Source organism: Ochotona princeps, chromosome 5 (assembly GCF_030435755.1).
Source record: "Ochotona princeps isolate mOchPri1 chromosome 5, mOchPri1.hap1, whole genome shotgun sequence".
In the NCBI taxonomy this organism is placed as follows: Eukaryota; Metazoa; Chordata; class Mammalia; order Lagomorpha; family Ochotonidae; genus Ochotona; species Ochotona princeps.
Window position 1 is genome coordinate 39,549,341 of NC_080836.1, and position 21,705 is coordinate 39,571,045.

At 42.1% G+C, this 21,705-nt stretch overlaps 1 long non-coding RNA gene across 1 annotated transcript in view; it reads left to right on the forward strand.

Annotated features, from left to right (window-relative positions):
- Window positions 1-10,928, forward strand: part of LOC131480368 (uncharacterized) — a 42,417-nt gene extending 31,489 nt beyond the window's left edge. Inside the window, exon 3 of the long non-coding RNA XR_009245445.1 lies at window positions 10,678-10,928. This is a non-coding gene — a long non-coding RNA (uncharacterized LOC131480368). The remainder of the gene's footprint in view (window positions 1-10,677) is intronic.
- The last annotated feature ends 10,777 nt before the right edge of the window (window positions 10,929-21,705 follow it).

The window sequence follows — 21,705 nt, forward strand, 5'->3', positions numbered from 1 at the left end:
GAACATATGATTCTCATTATTTTAAAATCTGATTTAACAAAATCTAAAAAAATCAGTCTTTAGTTCTACCAGCCATATTTCAAGTGTCTAAGAGTTGCTTCTGGCTGTCAGTTTTTTATTGAGCAGCACAGATAGAGAACATTTCTTTATCACTGTTACTCAATGTCTGAACCTTAAGCCAACAACATGGACCTCATAGGAGCTTTTTGGAAATTCAGAATCTCAGGCCCCACTCCAGATCTGTGGAATCAGAATCCACATCATAATAAATTGCCCAGTTTATGTATGCATCTATCAATGTTACATAGGCATTATTTTAGATCCAGAATAGAAATTCATGTTGCTCAGATATTAATACGTATCAGATTGTCTGGACTATTATTGAATATAAATTGTTAGGTCACAATATAAAAATTTCTGGAGCCAGCACCCTGGTGTAGCAAGCTAAGCCTCTGCCCACAGCACTTGTATCCCATATGGATACTGGTTCTAACTTAAACTACTCCACTTCTTATCCACTCTCTGAAAAAGACCCAAGAAAGCAGTGGACAATGGCCTCAAGTCCATGAGCCCTTTTACCCACGCAGAAGACCCAGGAGAGGCTCTTGGCTCCTGGCTTCAGCTTGGTCCCAGCTTCAGTTTATTGTGTCCATTTGGGAAGTCAATCAATGGACAGAAGATCTCATTTGAGGAAGACCTCTCTCTATGAATCTGTTTTTCAAATAAAAGTAACATAAAACTTAAAAAAAGTTTCTGACTCAGTAGGTGTATTCATTTTCTAGGACTATCACAAAAAACACAACATTGGTCCCATTTCTGGAGAACAAAAGTGTGAGAGTGTCAGTATGGCCACACCACTTCTGAAATCTGAAAAGGAAACTTCCTCCCTTCTTTTAAGCCTTTGTGGGTTTGGTGACCTTTTTCTGCCTTCCTTGATTTATAGCTATGTAATACCAGCCTCTGACTCCATCAAAACCAATGGAGTTATATTCTTGGCATGCTTGCGTTTCATTTTTTTTTCCTCTTCTCATAAGAACATTAGTCATATTAGACTAAGAACCCACCCAACCCAGTATGAATTTATCTTACATAATTACATTTTCAATAGTTTTGTCTCAAAATAAGGCTGAATTCTGAAGTATGAGACATTAGGTCTCCAATATATCTTCTGGGGGGGACACATATCAACAAGAGGGCAAGCGTGGGACCTGATAATCCGTACACTTAACACACTCTGAGCACTCTAATGCTCTTGCTATTTCAGAGATTTCACATATTTGTTTGAAAATAGAGAGATGAGACAAAGAAGGAAACTTTTCATCCACTAGTTCACTTGTCAAAAGCAAACAAAAGACTGCTGGCCAGGCCAAAGCCAGTCTCTCACGGGGGTGATAACTACTTGATCATTTGAGCCATCACTGTTGCCTCCCACAGTGTGCCTCTGCAGGAGGCTAGCATCAGGAGTAGGGCTGAAATTGAAATCCAGGCACTCCAGCAGGAAACACAAACCTCCCAAGTAGCATCCTAACTACTGGTCAAATATTTGCAGCCCAGGGATTGTGGTTTGAAAACCAAAGGTCAATGTATGAAATAGGTTCACATGGAATTGGAAGCTGGATTATACCATAGAATTAACCACTCAGTTTCCCAAACATGCAGTTCCATTTTCTATTTTTAAAAATGTGTGCTTATTTTTTTTAAAGATTTATTTATTTTTATTACAAAGTCAGATATACACAGAGGAGGAGAGACAGAGAGGAAGATCTTCCATCTGATGTTTCACTCCCCAAGTGACCGCAACGGCCATTGCTGCGCTGATCCGAAGCCGGGAACCAGGAACCTCTTCCGGGTCTCTCACGCGGGTGCAGGGTCCCAAAGCATTGGGCCGTCCTCAACTGCTTTCCCAGGCCACAAGCAGGGAGCTGGATGGGAAGTGGAGCTGCCGGGATTAGAACCGGCGTCCATATGGGATCCCGGGGCATTCAAGGTGAGGACTTTAGCTGCTAGGCCACTGCGCCAGGCCCATGTGTGTTTATTTTTATGTACTTCAAAGATAGAGTGGCAGAGAGACAGTGTGAACTCTTCATCGACTGGCTCACTCCCCAAGTCAAGAACTGAATTTGGGGCTCCTATATGAGTGAGAGGGATCCACATACTTTAGCCATCATGTCCTATTTCCCAGGGTGTGCTTTTCTGTAGAAAGCTAGAATTGAAAGTCGAGCTGGAATTTGAACCTAGGTACTCTGACATGGGATACAGTTGTTCCAAGTAGCATCTTAACTGCTAGGCCAAAACCCTTCTAAAATTCCATTTCAAACCTGACTTGAGGGATGGTTGTTTGTTTATGAACATGTCCCATTTCGGCCATGAAAAATCACATTTTTTGAACTTTCTGAGTATTGAGAAGCCTGATGACAGCTGAATAACTCAAAACTGAACTCTACACTTGCTTTATGTGACCCATTTGTCAGAATGCTCTAGATTCTGGTTTGCTTCTCAGGGCATACTTGAGGTTGCTAGGGAAGATGATCCTGCCCCACTTTGGTTATGAATTAATTAGAAATAGACACAGGTACCAAACAGATGAAGAACAAAAGATCAGCTTTATGTGCAGTCATCATGGACTGAGCTTGACCACAGTCAGGATTCCAAACAATCACCTTCAAATTGAATTTGTCTGACACCATGACACACAGAGAAGGACAACCAAATCTTCACCACTGTGAAAAGTGTGAACGTGTTGAGTTTGAGCTCTTACCAGTTAAAAGAAAGTACCACTTCCAGGAGAGGCCAGGTTTTTGCTTCTCTTCCCTCTAAATCATCCAAACAGGAAGTCCTTCCTTTTCTTAGGGTTGCCTATTTGATATCTGTTCTCACTATTTCCTTCCTTATAGCTAGAATCCTGATGTTATTTATAAACTCGACCCCTTCCAGACTGCCCTGATGTCTCAGGAAGCCCACCCTATCCTCAACTCAAGTCAATTACAGTAATTCCAATCCCTTTGGCAATGATTGGTTCCAAAATTTAGATTTCAGCCAGTGCATGCTTGGTACCACTCTAGAGCCTGCTCTAGGACTGGAAGGGCCACATGATAGTCTAGTAAGACAGAGGGTGAATGGGCCCGGCGCAGTGGCCTAGCAGCTAAAGTCCTCGCCTTGAACGCCCCGGGATCCCATATGGGCTCTGGTTCTAATCCCGGAAGCTCCACTTCCCATCCAGCTTCCTGGGAAAGCAGTCGAGGACGGCCCAAAGCTTTGGGACCCTGCACCCTCGTGGGAGACCTGGAAGAGGTTCCTGGTTCCCGGCATCGGATCAGCGCAGCACCGGCCCGTTGCGGCTCACTTGGGGAGTGAAACATCAGATGGAAGATCTTCCTCTCTGTCTCTCCTCCTCTCTGTATATCCGGCTTTCCAATAATAATAATAAAATCTTTAAAAAAAAAAAAAAAAGACAGAGGGTGAAAACTTAGGTGCAAAAACAGAATTAATTTTCTAATATGGAAGCATGGTGCCCTGGGGAGTAGATGGTAGTCATCTTCAAGCCACCAGAAGAATCAGTCTGTAGAAGATGCCTCCTCAAGAACACAGGAAGAGCACAAAATCAGATCCTGGTCCTGACTCTAACATATGTGCTTACCTTTGGGTATTTTGTTGTTGTTGTTGTTGTTTTAAAAGATTCTAATTTTCCTATTGAGCTAATTTAGTCAGTGTCTCTGTCAATTCCAACTAAAATAATTCTTACCGATAAAATATTCAGAGTTTCGGGCCCAGCGGCGTGGCCTAGCGGCTAAAGTCCTCGCCTTGAAAGCCCCGGGATCCCATATGGGCTCTGGTTCTAATCCCGGAAGCTCCACTTCCCATCCAGCTCCCTGCTTGTGGCCTGGGAAAGCAGTTGAGGACGGCCCAAATGCATTGGGACCCTGCACCCGTATGGGAGACCTGGAAGAGGTTCCAGGTTCCCTGCTTCGGATCAGCGCGCACCGGCCCATTGCGGTCACTTGGGGAGTGAATCATCGGATGGAAGATCTTCCTCTCTGTCTCTCCTCTGTGTAATAAAAAATGAATAAATCTTTAAAAAAAATATTCAGAGTTTCCTGCTGCCTAGTAGAAGACACATGATGGGAACAAAGTCTCCACTCACTAATACTCTAATCAATGCTACTTGTAATGAATGTGGCTTTGGGGCTGTTGCCTGCAATACTGGCATTCCAATAGTTAGTTGCTGTTTGTGTCCAGGATGCTCCACTTCAGGTCCAGCACCCTGCTAATGGGTCTGAGCAAGCACTGGAAGATGACACTAGTAGTTGGGCCACTGAACCCAGGTGGCGGATCTGGAAGAAGCTCCCAGCGCCTGATTTTGGATTGGCTCAGACCCAGCTGGTGGTGCCATTTGGGGAATGAACCAGCAGATGGAAGATTGATCTCTCTCCCCATCCCTTATAGCTGCCATTCAAATAAACAAAATACATCTTTCAAAAAAATGTAAAAAACAAACAAACAAACAAAATGTGCCTCTAATTTGGCAGAGTACTCCAAAACTATGCTATCATTAACCTTACAAAACCTGCAGTGGAATGCATACCAAGCAGTTATTTGATTAATAAATGCAGCTGGACACGATGAGTCTAATGACTCATCATCAGATGAACTACATCCCTAGAAAATTTTTTTATATATTGATGCCAAGCTAGTTCTCTTTATACTAAGCAATTCCACAGTGCATGGAGTCATCCTTTCAAATTCGAAAAAAAATTGTATTACTTAGAATTTTTGATAAACATGTAATAGTTTTGCATTTTAAAAATTTTACTTTTAAGATTTTTTAAATTTGAAAGACAAAGTTATGTATCGAAAAAGGGAGACAGATGGAGGGAGAGAAATAGTGAGAAAAAAAATCTTCCATCTGCTCAAATCGCCACAACTGCCACAGCTGGGCCAGTTTGAAACCAGAAGCCAGAAACGTCTTCCAGCTTTGTCACCTGAGTGCAGGGGCCAAAGCACTTGGGCCACCTTCTGCTGTTTTTCCCAGGGACACTAACAGGGTGCTGGATTGAACGTGGAGAAGTTGATACTTGAACCAGTGCACTTATGGGATGCCGCAAGTGCCACAGGCTGAGGCTTAACCTATTCCATCACAGTGCCAGCCCCTATTTTATTATTTTATTTTAGTGTTATAAGGTGAACAAACTTCATGTATTTCACCACACAGATTTAAGAGTCAAGTAACACTTCCTACCCTACCCTCCTTTCTCTTTTTTTAAAAAAAACTCTTTGATGACCTATGTTCATTTCACTGACAAAACATTAGATAAAGAATTCGACAAATAGCAAGTAGAAAAAAAAACTCTCTTCCTCAAGAATATAGAATTAGACTCTGCACAATACTCAAATCTTACCATATAAATTTGGCTCACATGGAACATGTTTTTTTCTTTTTTGTACTATGTGTTTCAAGTACCACAGATCAGGGAAAACATATTTGGTTTGAGGGGGTTGGCTTATTTCACTACACCTAATGGTTTCCAGTTGAATCCATTTTGTTGCAAAAGATAGTGTTGAATTTCTTTTTATGGCTGGGTGGCATCCCATAGTGTAGGTATATCACATTTTAATATAATCATCAGCTGATGGGCATCTAGACTGGTCCCATATCTTAGCTCTGGTGAGTTAAGCTACAACAAACATGGGTGTATAAATGGCTCTCTTTTATGCTGATTTCATTTCTTTTGGGTAAATTCCCAGGAGTTGGATAGCTGGGTCATTGGTAGATTTATTTTCAGATTTCTGAGAAATCTCCACACTGTCTTCCATAATGGTTTACATTCCCACCAACAGTGGATTAGAGTTTTGTACATTTTTATAAGGTGCAGTGCTATATACTCACATACAACATAAACAACCAACAACATAAAAATAAGCAACCAGTCCTTCCATTTAGTTTTTCCATGTGTTTGGAGTCTAGTCTCTTTTAATTTTACAAATCTAAAATGCCATTCATTTATTTTTTATTTTTTTTAAAGATTTTTTTATTATTATTGGAAAGCCAGATATACACAGAGGAGAGACAGAGAGGAAGATCTTCCATCTGATGTTTCACTCCCCAAGTGAGCCGCAACGGGCCGGTGCGCGCCGATCCAAAGCCGGGAACCTGGAACCTCTTCCGGGTCTCCCACGCAGGTGCAGGGTCCCAAAGCTTTGGGCCATCCTCGACTGCTTTCCCAGGCCACAAGCAGGGAGCTGGATGGGAAGTGGAGCTTCCGGGATTAGAACCGGCGCCCATATGGGATCCCGGGGCTTTCAAGGCGAGGACTTTAGCTGCTAGGCCACGCCGCCGCCGGGCCCTGCCCTTCATTTTTATTAATGGTCATTGCATGTAGGATATTCCAGCATAGGTTTCACTCAGTTGAGATAGTATTTAATTCTTTCCCATCATTTCTGATGTCAATATTCTCCCTATTGTGGTATCAATTCAAAAAAGATGTACTTCATTTCCATATATTCATATGAATCAAGCAGCAAAATGTGACTGCAGCAGCAACAGAAATAGAGGACTCCGAAACCCCGTTGTTGCTAAAAGTAATCTCTTTCTCCTAATCTCTTTCTTTCTCTCTCTCTGGTGTATGTGTCTGTGTGTGCATTCCTCACTTGGCCAGTATAAAAAGAACTTCTACCCTTCCATAAATGTCAGGATTATACGTCTATCACTTTTACTCTATTTCTTCTCCCTCCAGCCGTGCTTGGTGGTTTGTCGATTCTGAAGAAGGAACTGAGTGAGGATGCCCAAAAAAGCCCTCTCCTAGTAGTTCTCTGAGGCTGCATTTGCTCAGGACACATACATTCTCGCCATCACAAAGCACTGAAATATCTTGCACGGGAGGCCAGCTATGGTCTAGTGGGACCCGTGACTGGGGAAAAAAATGCTAGCTATGTAAAGGTGAGGATATCAGCAGGTATTAGGAGCACATGTGGGCACATGATAAGCTGTATTTTCACATCAAAGTTGCCAAAAATAAAGCTGAAGTGTTTTCTCCATTCAGTTGACACCTGTGTTTATGTATTTGTGACTTCAGAACTTACACAGTTAAGAGAAGATTGTTAATAGTTGACTAGTCCCAAAGTTTGATCTTAATACTCTGAACTTCATCTTTCAACAGCTTCAAATTTGTCAAATAGATTATTATTCAGGCTTTCAACGTATAACAGATGAAACAGGTCTGATATCCCCTCACCTGGGCACTTAATAGTCCAACCAAAACAAGGGGTTGGGGTGGGCAATGGGGTTCGCCCATTTGGGCTTAAAATTGTGACTGACTTTAAGCAGACTTCACATGACATATTGTGACTACTACGTTCCTTTTAAAAAGTTATAAATTATCTGCTGAGTAGTAAAGTGTGGATGAGTGTTAAAAAGAATTGGCCTTCAACTTACTATTTGTAACTCCCAGAATTCTCACTTTCTCTCCTTGCTGAAAATCAGAAGGATTCTCTATGTCTTGTCTTTGAAAGCCACAATTCATCTGAGATTGTCTGCTGTGCTGCTGTGCCAATTGAGTGACATCTTTTTTCCTTCTTCCCAGTGCAATGTAATTTCTTTGGTCTAGAAATTTGAATTCATGCTAACCACCAGGTGAACTCTTGGTTACCAATCTTGTCTCTTTTGGAGTAGATTAAAACCAACTCTGGCAATTATCATGCAGAGTTTTAAGCTATCTGAGAGAGTTTCAGAGACAGTTGGTAGGTGCCATTTGTTATTTTATTGAGGTATTTGATTCTGGTGCACTCTCACAACTGTAAGAAGTATCAGCTTGTCTAGCTTGTGACCGAGTCTATCCAATTGCTTAACACACCCATGTCAGATGTGTGCTTTGTGTCCTTATTCTTTATCTCATCAGTGATTACAACTTCTCCATCTTTGTAGAAGCTAAAAGGAAGTTACCTTCTATCATGATGAAAATGAGAAGCTCTTAAAAATACATGGTATTCTTAAATTTGAGTTTGTGGTGGTCTTTTTCTAGGAGTTATTATTACTTGTCAAGTATTTTAAAGCTATTGTTATTTATTTGAAAGAGTTACTATGGTCCGCTCTCCAGAAGGCCACAACAACCAAGGATGGGCCAGGCTGGAGCCAGGAGCTTCTCTTAAGTTTCCGTGTAGGTAGCAGGAGGGGGTGGGAAAGTGCTTGGCTATCTTTTGCTTTTATTGGGCAATTAGCAGGGAGCAGGATTGGAAACTGAATATCCAGGACATGAACTGGCATTCTATGGGATACCCATGTTGCAGGTAGCAGCTTTACCTGCCATGCCCCAGTGCCAGCCGCTTGTGGTGGTCCTAAATCAAATATTTGTGGAACATCAGCAGGTTCAGGTACTATGGTAGCATAAAAATGTACTGCAATATTGATTTATGCTGTGCTATCTGTACTTTTCTCCTGCTTTCACTTTTTAAAGATTTTTGGCCATTGCTTGACTGAAGCAAGGGTGATGTGAATGATGAAACTTGCTGAAAAGTTATTCGAGGAGTTCTAGAGGAGAAAGATGAGGGCTTTGGAGGAAGGATGAAGGGATTCCCCTGCTCCACAACAGAGGAGAGTTACTGTTGGAGGGTCTTTGATGGCCCCTCCCCAGGGAATCAACAAGACTGCAGAGGTATGGTTGCCAGCCCTACTGGCTCCCTGGGAAGCAGAGAATGCCAGACCTCCATGGACCATGTGGGGTGAAGAGAGAAAAGAACAGAAAAATCTAAGTGGCCTAAAGGCTAGATTAGACAATATTGCTAATTTTTTTTTATTCAGTGGCCATTTCTGCTTCCTGGGAACACAGTTAAACTGTATTTCTCTGCTGCATTTTTGTGTAGAGTCAAACGACTGAGTCTGTATGTGGGCTCAGTACTTGATATCTCATGTGAGCCTGACCCTTAAAGGTGTCCTTGTGATCTATCTTGGTTCCTTCCCTTGTTATTAGGAAGTGACGAATTCCAAAACTTAGCTGATGACACAGTCCCATAATGGAAGGGACAAGCATCTCCAAGTTACTGCTTGAAGGAAGGTAGCTTAGGATGGATTCCTAACCAGGAACAGTCACATTATACTTGGTGTGGGCAAGGAATAAACTTTCTATCTTAAGACAATGCAGTTTGGAAGTTTGGTGGGGTGCTTTTTCTTGCATATAATTAGCTTTAATTACTCTGCCTAAATCAGATGTCTTGCCCCTCTTTCTGAGTAGCACATACGCCTCCCAGATGCTTTTATCCAGGAGCCGAGGAAGAGATCCAAGTAATAGCCGCAAGTGAATGTCTCACTGACTCAGGGTAACTCTGAGACTTGCATTTTATATGATTTAAGGAAAACAGATTACTTTGAAACTCATTTCAAACTCAACATCACAGACTAAGAATTTCACCTCATTTTTTCTGTCTGACCACCTTTTTGCCTTCTGAGAAAGACATGGATTAAAGAATTCGGGCCTGTTCAACAGCCTACTGAATGGGATATCTTATCACCAATGTAAATGTTTTAGTTTTTTCATCATTAAAATGAAACATCGGAATGGCTAATTTAATCAGGAAAGAGGCTCATTTTGGCTTACGGTTTTGGCAGTGCACAGCCTAACACTGAATGGACTGCTTTGTTTCAGTCTCAGGTGACCATATTCTTGGTAGCAATCCAAAGGCAACAAGGCTCATCACATAGCAAGAGACAGGAAACACAAGTGTCTGTCTGTACATGTGGTCTCCCATCCAGCCACCAGGACTTAATCATAGGACTCCGCCCAAGCGCGGCCTACCTAATGCCATCACCTCCCAGAGTCCCTAGCTACAAATACCAAAAGCAGATGGAGTTTTCCCCTTTCTTAGAGCCATCAACATAGAATTAAGACTTTGGAGACCAAAAGCCTGAGACCAGGAGTGGGAGGTAGGAATATTCAAACCAGAGCTATGAGACTTAGATTCCTGAGCTTTCCACTGCCTTCTCAGTCCTCTGAAGGATGGCCATGTCTTAGAGAACAAGGAGTTAAACCTTTTAGTTCTTTCACTCTTGCAGTCAATTAATGAGATTGAAATTTCAACTTCAGGCTGCTCTGTGCCTCTCTAGCTGGTGCTGTCACCTGAAATGCTGCCCACCACGCATGAGCTTTTGACAGCAAGAGGTGTTCAAAAGCCTCTCCACACCTCTACTCCAGGAATAGCCCAAGGAAAGGGTTGGTACCTGTGAAAGATGAGTGCTGAAGCCCTCTCTGTCCACCCCTTCAAAAGAATAGCTACCATCAGTCTGCCTTCATTTTGTATTATAGCTCTTCTTTGTCAATGAACAGTCCCTGCTCTCTATTCATTATAAAGAATAAAGAGCTTTTCAAGTGCGAGTTGCTAAACCCAGAAAGGAACAGAGCTATTTTTAAGAGGGTTTCAACTCTGAGCTGTTACATGGGGCCAGCCTGCCAGCAGCTGAGGTCTTGCAGGGAGGACCGCAATCACAGCCTCGCTTCAGGAGGGCAGAGTCAGGAAGGAAGCTCCTGGGGTTGCAACATTGGAGCTCTCTGGCCCACAGACAGCCCTGGAGCCTTTGTAACCTGGCTCTGCAGACAGAGTCTGTGAGGAAGTCGGGGAGGGGTTTTTTTAATTCTCACCCATTTGAGGTTCGCCTGCTGCCTTAGGTTTCTCACTTCCACTTCCTCCCCACAGGAAACAATCTGCTTGGTTCTCATCCGGGGGACACAGAAAGGAGGGAGAAGCCATCATGTCTGGTCCTATCTTCGTCAAGCCACATGCAACTGGCAACCAACACGCTTCTCTCTGCGGGAGGAGGCTTATCAGAGCTGGGTTCCCAAACTAAAGGGGCGACACACAGAGCAGCCTGCCTCCTGTCCAACTTGAGTGAACTCCTCGTACGGGGGTTGTCCAGAGCATCTCCACAGGCAAGAAGCTGCAGGTGTAAGATGATGGGTCATCAGATGGGCCCGGCTGCGTGGCCTAGCGGCTAAAGTCCTCGCCTTGATCGCCCCGGGATCCCATATGGGCACCGGTTCTAATCCCGGAAGCTCCACTTCCCATCCAGCTCCCTGCTTGTGGCCTGGGAAAGCAGCTGAGGACGGCCCAATGCATTGGGACACTGCACCCGCGTGGGAGACCTGGAAGAGGTTCCAGGTTCCCGGCTTCGGATCGGCGCGCATCGGCCCGTTGCGGCTCACTTGGGGAGTGAATCATCGGACGGAAGATCTTCCTCTCTGTCTCTCCTCCTCTCTGTATATCTGACTTTGTAATAAAATAAATAAATCTTAAAAAAAAAAAGATGGGTCATCAGAGCTAGAGGCAGAGGTCTTGGCTGAGACTTAAAGTCTCACTCCTTTGAACCTCCAGCTGCACTGACTGGTGCCTTCGGGCGCAATGAAGACATCAGTACCTTCCTCTCAGAGGACCTGTAGGGAGACTATCTATCCTCACAAGGGTAGGGAAAGATTTATTGGCTCCGTAGTACCTCACACATGGTTTTTGTTGCTCTGAGGGTCGCCTTCCAAGGCCAGAAAATACTGCCATGGGTGACAAGAGATGTTGGTAATTTGTTGGAAATTGTCAGTGAGCCAGATGGACTGATCAATCTTTCAGTTCTCGCATTCCAGTCTACTTCCCACTTAGAGAAGAGGTGACGGGGCTAAAGCTATTCCTTTGTGTGGAGAGTTTGGAAGAGTCAGAGTTACCTATGTGTGCTAAAATGGGGTGAGGGAGCAAAACTACTTTTACACACAGAATGACTAAAGAAAATAGAAAAAATTATGCTATTCTGTTACATCTTGTAACTCAGAGGATTTGTGAAGGTTCACAGAATTACAATTCAGTAAAAGTTGTTGTAAAGAAAAAGTGATAGCTGGGAAATAGATAGTCAAAATAGAATAATTGGATCTAAATGAAAACATTCTGTGTGCATATATGCAGGTGATAACATTGTACTGTTATAAAAATATAGCAGCCAGTTCATCTGTGAGCTTCCAGGAAGCCAAATCAAGAAGGGAAATATGATCTTCCACCAAATTTAAATATTTTATTATGAACCTCCACCACTATCAAGTCCTTATACTTTTTTAAATCAAAAGATTCATAAACATGGGTATTTATCTTCAAGAAGAGAATACTTAGGGAATTTCATTATGGCCATGTTCAACTGTTTGGTACTCTGCCAAGTACAAAACGAAAGATTGCTTTGGGTAATTCAGATCACAAAACAAGAATCAATGAATGTAAGTTAACAGGAACAGATTTTGGTTAAAAATAAAGAACTTTCTAACAATTAGAGTTGTCCATAAATGGAATACGCTGTCTGGCAAAGAAGTGAGCTCCCTGTTACTGGAAGTGATCAAACAGAGGCTGGTTAACCATCTGTTAAGGATAAGAAAGATTTATGCAAAATGGTAGGATTACACAACAACATAATACAAGGCTTTCAAAGACAGTTTTATTTAGAATAGTAGCAGGAAAAATAGAACAACCTAAATGTCCAACAACAGGGGATTATTCCTGTTACTTTCCTATCAGTTTTTTATAGACTTATAGATAGCAAAAGTCAATAAAACAATGATGCTGGAAAACATTATTGTTAAATAAAAAAATATATTAAAAACAGGCTTCTAAAATTACATCTATTATGATGCCATTTGTAAAGAAAAAGTTTGTATGGGAAGCTAATACTCAACAGTTCATACATGAAAAAATTAATAATGATTATCATTAGTGTTGGAGTTATCACTGGTTTTTCTTCTCTGGATTTCCCAGTGTTTTCCGTGTTTTATACTGAGCATTTATCACCTATATAATTAGGGGGAAAATCATAACACAAAAAAGCCCTTCATTAGTTGATAGTTTTAACCAGATGATCCCTGAAATGGTATCGAAGCCTGTGACTTTCATTCTAAGCTTCACTTGAGGGTAGGCATTGGGCACAGTGCATCCCAAATTCCACTTCACTTCTTATCCGGCCTCCTGCATATGCTTGCCTGGGGAGGCAACAAGTGATAGCTCAAGTCGTTACCCAAGTGGAAGATCTGGGAATTCAGTTCTGGGCTCCTGGCTTCAGCCTGGTCCAAACCCACAAGATGTAAGCATTTGTGGGCGTGAACTAAAGAATGAAAGATCTCTCAACTTCTGTCTCTCCGCCTTTCAAATAAAATGAAGATAAATAAAAACAAACTCGGGTTGAATTTCCCCCTTATGTAATAACTTATTTTTTTAAAAAAAACTTCAACCAAATATAAATACCTCTCCAGCAAAGAAATATCAGCTTTAATTATGAGGGTTAGTACAGTAAAGATGCTTTTCCAATGGCTAGAACCATTTTCATCTGACGTTTTTTTTGGAAATATATGAATTATAAAATTAAAAATCTGCATAATAGAATGTAAAGAGTTGAAGAGCTAGAAAAAAACATGCTTGGGTTTCACATTTTGGCCCCACTACATACCAATTTTAATTTTCCCAATTTTAAGAGTATAATAACAATTGCTGTTAAAAGACAGGGTATGTGCCATGCAAGCACGCTTCACATGCAACAGACTCCTCTAAGAATTCCACTATCCTTATTTTTTCATGTGACAAAGCTGAAGCACAGAGACTCTTGCCACGTTCATACAGCTAGAAAATGATGGAGTAAAAATTCACTTCAGACAGTCTAATCTTAGGATCTGTGGTGTTTCTTTATACTATATTGTCTTATCTGCTTGTGGAGGGTTTAATTAAATTAGCGTAAAGCACCTAGCAGCAAAGTGGGCAGTTAGTATGTGAGCTTTCTCCCAGAAGTTATTCATTGGTATTTGGCCCCCAAAATTCTTTTGATGATCTTCCCAGACTCTATTCAAACCTCACACTGAGGAAATGCAGCTCTGTAGTAAGTAGCTCTACAAAGAGCCCATTCTCAATGACATGTACGTCAAACTCAGGGGCACTTAAAATCACATCCTGCAGAACTCCATTCTATAGCTGATTCCTTAATATTTCATCAATGATTTACATGGGTAGAATAGAAAATAAGCTCCTAACACTGACAGATGATAGCATGCTGTTAGCAGATGACACCCATCGTCAGTTAGGAAGGCGAGCGTCCAGGACAGGATTAGAATTCCAAATGGTCTGGCAAGATGGAGAAGAGGTGGAGGCAGAGAGAATGAACTTCATTAGCAACTAGCACAGCGTATGATGTTTATTAACAGGGAAAACAGATGATATCGACATGACAAGGGCAGTGGCTAATCATGAATGATTGTGGTTGGAAAGAGTTAAAGATTGAAGTTGCTTATAACTGGAAATGAGACAGAAAGTCGAGTGTAATTCTGGAAATGTACTGACAAATAAGGCAATGTTGAAATCAATCGATGCTTCCATTGAATCCTGTATTTTAAAGTCCTTGTGTGCTGCTGTCTCACTCCCCCCATTTTGTTCTGGTTGTGTAGAAAAAGCACATCAAAAGCAAAAGACATCTTTATGGTTCCAAGATTTCATCCAAAGGCATAGTGAAGGAATCGACACACTTTAATTGAAGCAGATGCATCAATACAGACAATTTATTTAAGAATCATTCACTGAAAACATCTATATGCAAGTTTTGTGCTGGGGCTTGGAGCCAAAAAGAATCAAGACCAGGTTTCTCCTGTGGAGGAGCTCAGAAGGAAGTGGAGGGTCCCTTGCAATCTATACACTGGCTATTTGGATCAGCTCTGAGAGCCCTGATTTCATTCACAGCCAACTCTTAAACAGCCTATCTATAATCTCCTCTTCCTTATTTCCTCACTTCCTCTTTTCCCCTTTCTTTGCAACATCTTCAGATCTGTGACTGAAGCCCAGATATGTCCATCAGAGTTCCATCTGCAACTCTGACAGAGGATTGAACACCTCTCTTCCTGAACTTCAAAAATTATCTGTCGTTCTTCACATACACAGATAAAATTACAGGCAATGAAACAAGGCTTGGAGAAAGAAGAGTGGATCACTAGAATGCTAAGCAGATCCCATTTAGCTAGATAGAATGCTAAGTTATGAGGGTGAGGATTGGGGCACAGCAGATTAGGTTGCCACTTAGAATGTCCGCATCCTAGATTGAAGTGCCAGTTTGAATCTTGGCTCCTCCACTTCTGATACAGTTTCTGAGTAATGTGGCAGGGGAGGGAGTGGATGATGGCCCAAGTACTTTGGTCTCTGCCAGCATGTAAGTTCTTAGTTCCTGGCTTCAGGCTGGTCAAGCCCTAGTTGTCATGGATATTTGAGGAGTGAAACAGCAAATAGATGATCTCTCTCTCTCTCTCTCTCTCTCTCTCTCTTTCGGTGGATGTGAATGTGTGTGTGGGGGGGGAGGGAGAGACAGAGAGAGACTCAACCTTTTTAAGTAAACAAATAAATCTAAAAATGTATAGGCTATGCTTGTTATGACTTCCACAATATTAAGAAATTCTAACATCAGTTAATTGTGAGGAAGAGAGCAATAAAATCAATTTAGAGTTTTACAAAGAGCAACCTTATTAGAGGACAGGATGAAGGCACAGGGCCGTAAAAAGAGCTGGGAAGAATTTGGCAAATAGTAACCGAAAGAGCAGAAGATAGGTGGAAGTAAGAGATCCTGTAAAGGACAAATCAATAAGTGTTGGTGTTTAAGTGAAGATGGGCATTGCAGGATTTGGAGAAATTGGCAATAGCGCATAGGTCCTAGCAAAGAGTTTGTGAAATGAAAATATCATTAGCCCAAATAGAGCAGTGATGAGGTTGAAGCTGGTTTATGGCAAAAAAAGACTACGACGATTTTGAGGATACACAGGTTGTCTTTGTATTGACAGAGTGTATAAATAAAAGTTATGTATCTCACAGGGAGCTGGGAATAGAGTTCCAGGAGATCATCCTTCCAGAGGCAATAGTTTGTTTTGGACATCTCTACCTGTATATCCCACTGATACATTTACTCCACATGTTTGACACTGAACATTGCTGATATTCACAAACACAGAGCTTGGTTTTTGTTTCTCCTCAAAGTTAATCATGCCATTAAGCACCAAGGCTACCAAACACAGAGTCATCTCTTGTAGCTTTCATCTTTTATACTCCATTCTCCCACAAGCCGCTACTCATCAGAACAATGGATTCTAAGAACAAAATGTTATGCATCAGTTTCTTTTGCCATGAATAAGTGCTTCTATGATTTATTTTTTTTAGCTATCACAACAGTTATATAACATGTTCTTGCCTTGTAGATGTGTGGTTTTTTTTTCCCATGGTGTAGAGATCAGATTGCAGTATTCCTGAAATGAGCATCTCTGTCCATTCTAAGCACTGGGAATTTCTGTGCAAACCCATCCATCCCCAAAACTCCACCAGCTCTGTGCTTGTCTGATACTGGTTGTGCCTATTGTGCTTGAAATACCTCTATTGATGTTGTGCTTTTCTTCTCCCCTTTTCCACTGAAGCAGATTATCTTTCAAGTTCTGGGTCGCATGCTCATCACACCGTGGCTGCTTCTCAGACTGCCTGTGGTTTGTCTCTCTTCACTTGCACCTTTTTTTTTAAAAGAAAGCAACAGTCTGGTCCAGAGAAATGGTAGGACACACAACAAAGACACAAAGAATGTAACAAACATCTAGGCAAATAGCTGTGTATCTCAGCAAAGACAAAAGTCATGGGAAAATGTGACATAGTGGTCTTGGTTGACTGCGAGGAATTGTGGTGTCCAATCAATCTAAGTTTTTCAGAAATGAAAAGTGTGGCTGGGACCAGGGAAAAATATTTGGAGAATCCACGATACACAGGTGTATGAAGATGAGAGGGATGGATTCCCCCGAGAAGAGTCTGTTTCAGACAAAACCAGACCGGAAGCAGGATTATAAGCAAATTCTCAATGTTAAAGTCAAGAAGAGGAAATTTCAGCAGCCAAACAAATAGTTACAGAAGGACCATCAAGGTGAAAATGCACATTTTGGTTTTCAAGGTAAACTTGTGTGAGAAACTTCCAACTTTTGAAATCTTGTGCTTCTGATTAGAACAGACTGCTGATTCCCTGCTCAGACCTTTGATTATAATTTTGACAGTTGATGTGAAAATGAGTTGCTTTTTTTCCCTCAAAGTACAGTTCCTTATTTATTTATATATAAAAAATACATATTTGAAAGGCAGAGTGGTAGCAAGAAGACAGAGAACTTTCATATAACACCTGCAACAGATAAGATTGAGCCAAGTTGAAGATAGGAGCCAGAAACTTCAACTTGATATCCCGTGTAGTTGCAGGAACTCCGCTGCCTCCAAGTGTATTAGCAAGAAACTGAATCAGAAGTGGAGGAGCTGGCCTCCAAGAGGAAATCTGATACAGAAAGTGGTCATTCCAACTGCAGCATTTATATCTGTGTCATAATGCCTGCCCTAGAAGTATTCCTTCCTTATATGCTGTATATCCATACACTTATATGTTATTTCACGTATGGGGGTTATCTAAAATCATGTAAGAAAACGACAAAAATAAAATCAAAATCAACAGGATCTGAAAAATGAGGCCAGGGAATCTAAAGACTTGGGAGTGTCTGGCTTTCCACATGAGCTGGTAATGTGTTAGAGTTAGGATTGGGGATGTGAGGGTGGCTTTTTTTTCCCTGAAAGGCAATTTTACAGAGAAAAGGAGATCTAGAGACAAAGATCTTGCACCTTTCTACCTACTGGTTCACTCCTTAAGTGGCTGCAGTAGCCAAAAGCTAAGCAAGGAGCCAGGATCTTCTTCTGGGTCTACCAAGTGGGTGCAGGATTCCAAGGCTTTGGGCCATCTTCTGCTGCTTTTCCAGGCCACAAACAGGGAGATGGACGAGAAATGGAGCAGCTGGGACATGAGTTGGCACCCATATGGAATCCTGGCTGCATGCAAGGTGAGGATTTAGCCATTGAAGTATCATGCCAGGCTCAGGTGGCTATTCTTTTGACCAGCTAGTTTTAATGTGTCTCTTTATCCATCGCAATTGAACACAGTTCTTCCACATCAAATAATTGGCTTATATTATTCATTAGTCTTTTTCTTTTTTTTTTTAAAGATTTATTCATTTTATTACAGCCAGATATATACAGAGGAGAGACAGAGAGGAAGATCTTCCGTCCGATGATTCACTCCCCAAGTGAGCCGCAACGGGCCGATGCGCGCCGATCCGAAGCCGGGAACCTGGAACCTCTTCCAGGTCTCCCACGCGGGTGCAGTGTCCCAATGCATTGGGCCGTCCTCAACTGCTTTCCCAGGCCACAAGCAGGGAGCTGGATGGGAAGTGGAGCTTCCGGGATTAGAACCGGCGCCCATATGGGATCCCAGGGCTTTCAAGGCGAGGACTTTAGCCGCTAGGCCACGCAGCCGGGCCCCATTAGTCTTTTTCACAGGGAGATTTGCAATCAGGTCTCCCTAACCTTAGCTGAAGTGTTCATAGAGTGTATCCACTGAAAACCAAGACAAGAAAACAGTAAAAAATCATCATGTAGTTGCTTAGTGGTTTTCTTTAGTTGGGAAAAGGGTGATCTTTCTATCTCCATCAAATCTTAAAGAGATAACAATGGAATACAAAACTACAAGAATCCACACCAATGTCTCTGCATACTCTAGCTAATAAAAATTGCTGTCACAGGCCTGAAGCAGTGGCCTAGCGGCTAAAGTCCTTTCCTTGAATGTGCCGGGATCTGACATGAGCACCAATTCTAATCCCGGTGTCCCCACTTCCCATCCAGCTCCCTGCTTGTGGCCTGAGAAAGCAGTTGAGGACGGCCCAAAGCTTTGGAAGCCTGCACCCGCATGGGAGATCTGGAAGAAGTTCCTGGCTCCTGGCTTCAGGTAGGGGCAGCACCGGCCATTGCAGTCAGTTGGGGAGTGAATCATCAGACAGAAGAACTTCCTCTCTGTCTCTCCTCCTCTCCTTGTATCTGACTTTTCAATAAAAATAAAATAAATCTTGAAAAAAATTGCTGTCAGTGGGCACTTCTATGGGATGATGTACAAATGAGAAGAATCTAGGAGAGATGTCAGTTGTATTATTGTGGAGAGAGCACTGTTCTACTTTTATCAAGACACATTTTCCCCCACATTTAATACTTGGGAATAACAACTCATCATAGTAATCCTCAGGTCTTTGAGTTGATAAAAATGGAGCAAATAAAGGATCATTAAAGCCAGCTTCTTCTCTACACCCTTAGGTTTGCCATGTGGGGCAGATCATTTACCCTCCCAGTACTGTGATCATGAGTGATATATATATATATACAGCTCATGGCAAGCTGTATAGGAGGTGCTCTTGCTAACAACCAGCATTGATTGAGGGTTTGCCCTGTTCCAGTTACTGTTCTTAGCAGTTTGGGAGGATTTTCTCATTTTAATCCTCACAGTGAAACTCTTAGAAAAATCCTATAAATATCTTAGTTTCAAAGAGAAGCAAAGAGAGACTTAGGAAGTTCAAATACATGCAGCTACAGGCTAAAAACTGGTAACTGACAAATCTGGAAGGTGAACCAAGCAGAGCAAGCCTGAAGTTCCCTAACTAGCCCCAAGAGTGTGCCCTGCTTGCTATACAGGATTCACACCACCATCCTTTCCCTTCTTCGTCCTGTCCTACTTCTCCGGTTTATTAGCAGGTTTCGATTTGTTATAAACTCAGATGCTTTCAAATTATAAACACAGAGCTGGTAAGGGACAGTAAATGTCAGGGATAACAAATAATGTAATCTTCAGCATATATATGTACTCACAAATGTGCTCGTGCGCACACACACACAAACACACACATGCGAGCTCATGCGAATCAAAGCAGACCAAGTTAGGCCCTGAAGAAGACTATACACATAATCCAAACAAATAATCAAGCAAAAACATTGGACTGGATCTTTTAAGGAGAAAGCAAAGAAAAACACAAAAGGAACAGTAAAGCTAAAAATAAAACAAAAAGAAAGAAAATTAACTTTATTTTAAAAATACGTTGATCGCAGCTGCCATTTTGGGAATTTTGGGGGAATTTTCCTTAAGTCTCCAAGTAGCAGTACATATTTCAAAAACAGCAGTACCTGCACACACACACACACACAGACTGAAAGAGGGGCAGACATTCAGTACAGCAGTGAAGATGCTGCAGAAGGTACCCATGTCCTGGTTCTGCTCCCAAGTCAGCTTCCTGATAATGTGCAGCTGGGGAGGCACCTAATGATGATTACTCAGTCCCACAGTCTCTGCCACCACGTGGGATCCTTGGATTGAGTTGCAGGCTCCTGACTTCAGTTTGACTTACCCTGGCTGTTGCAGGATGCAACATCTTTGTCTTTACCTCTGTGTCTTTGCCTTTTAAATAAATGGGGGAAGAAAAAACCAACCAAAGAGCCCTAAAAAACTGAAAGTGGTGGCAAGGAATCTTAAATTCCCAAACAGGCAATGTGCATTTCCTTTCAGATTCCCAGTTCTTCCATTGACATTGTCTCCTAAATCTTTACCTTATCCCTGTGCGGGGAGGCACTCAGGGTTTCATTTTGCAGATTACTCAATTAAGGCTTAAGGTAGAGAGTCACCTGTTGAAGGGCTTCAAAGCCTCAGCACATTACCTGGGGTAGATGTACACACATCCTAAAACTCAAGGTCTTCATGAACCAAAGCCTCGTACCTGAATTTCTCCATAATTTTCTTTTACTCAATTTGGAGAGTGCTCCAAACTGTGTAGATGTCATGACCTCAAAAGCCAGATCCATACCCATGTGGGCATCAAACACTTGGAAAACATATCATCTGGAATAAGTCCGCCTTCAGACTAACTTTAGCCTTCCACTGGGTGGGGAGAATGCTGGGAAAACGCCAGGATTTCTGGCCAGCTTCACACTCATGGGGTTTCACACATCCTGCATTTCAACTGGGGGTCTTCCCTGTAAATTTAGCATTCAACTTTCCTACACTATCTCACCTCCCAGAGATGCTTGAAGGCAGTGTCGACTACAGTTTCACCGCTCTGGATTTGCTATTAATGGCAGTTTACCTAGGCCTACAGGAAATGAGCTGCCAGAAGGAAGGATAGAGGATCTCTTCCAGACCTCTACAACTCTTAGATTGTCCTAAAGCAAGAGCAAAACCTCTCTTTAACATTTGAATGAGAAGGCAATTGTGCTACCAACCTTCACTCCTACCGCCTCCAGGCTTTTCCCTCGCCAGAGAACAAAGGGCAAAAAGCACACACCACTTCATACCCTATTTGCTGGAAGCTAATAGAGAACTCTCACTAAACAAAAGTCTTTCTAAAGGTCCCCTTAGGAGCCAAAGGAGGAGGTGGAGGAGGAAGGCACTGGCCAAGGAGCTTAATGTTTACCATCACCCTCAGGCAGGCTGCTTCTGCTTTCAGCACTTGCCCAGGGTGTATGTGTCAGAACTGAACATTTTCATCCCAAATGAGCTTGCTGGTGGTCAAATTACACTTCCTTGGCCCTTTTCAAAGCCGTTTTTTGATTTTTGATTCTTGTTTAACCAAGAAAACAAGACCAGGTTGTGCTAGCAGAGCTCCCTGGAGATAGTTATTTATGTTTGTTCATTAAATGTGCTCCGAATGTGTACCCAGCATTGTGCTAGGCACTGGAAGGAGGTAGCAATGCATATAGTGGATGCAGTTATTCGATCACTGTGATTCAATTGGAAAAACAGACATTGAACTGGAAAAACACATTTTCTTATTTAAGAACAACTGGGGAACATGTTTAAAGGAGCATAGT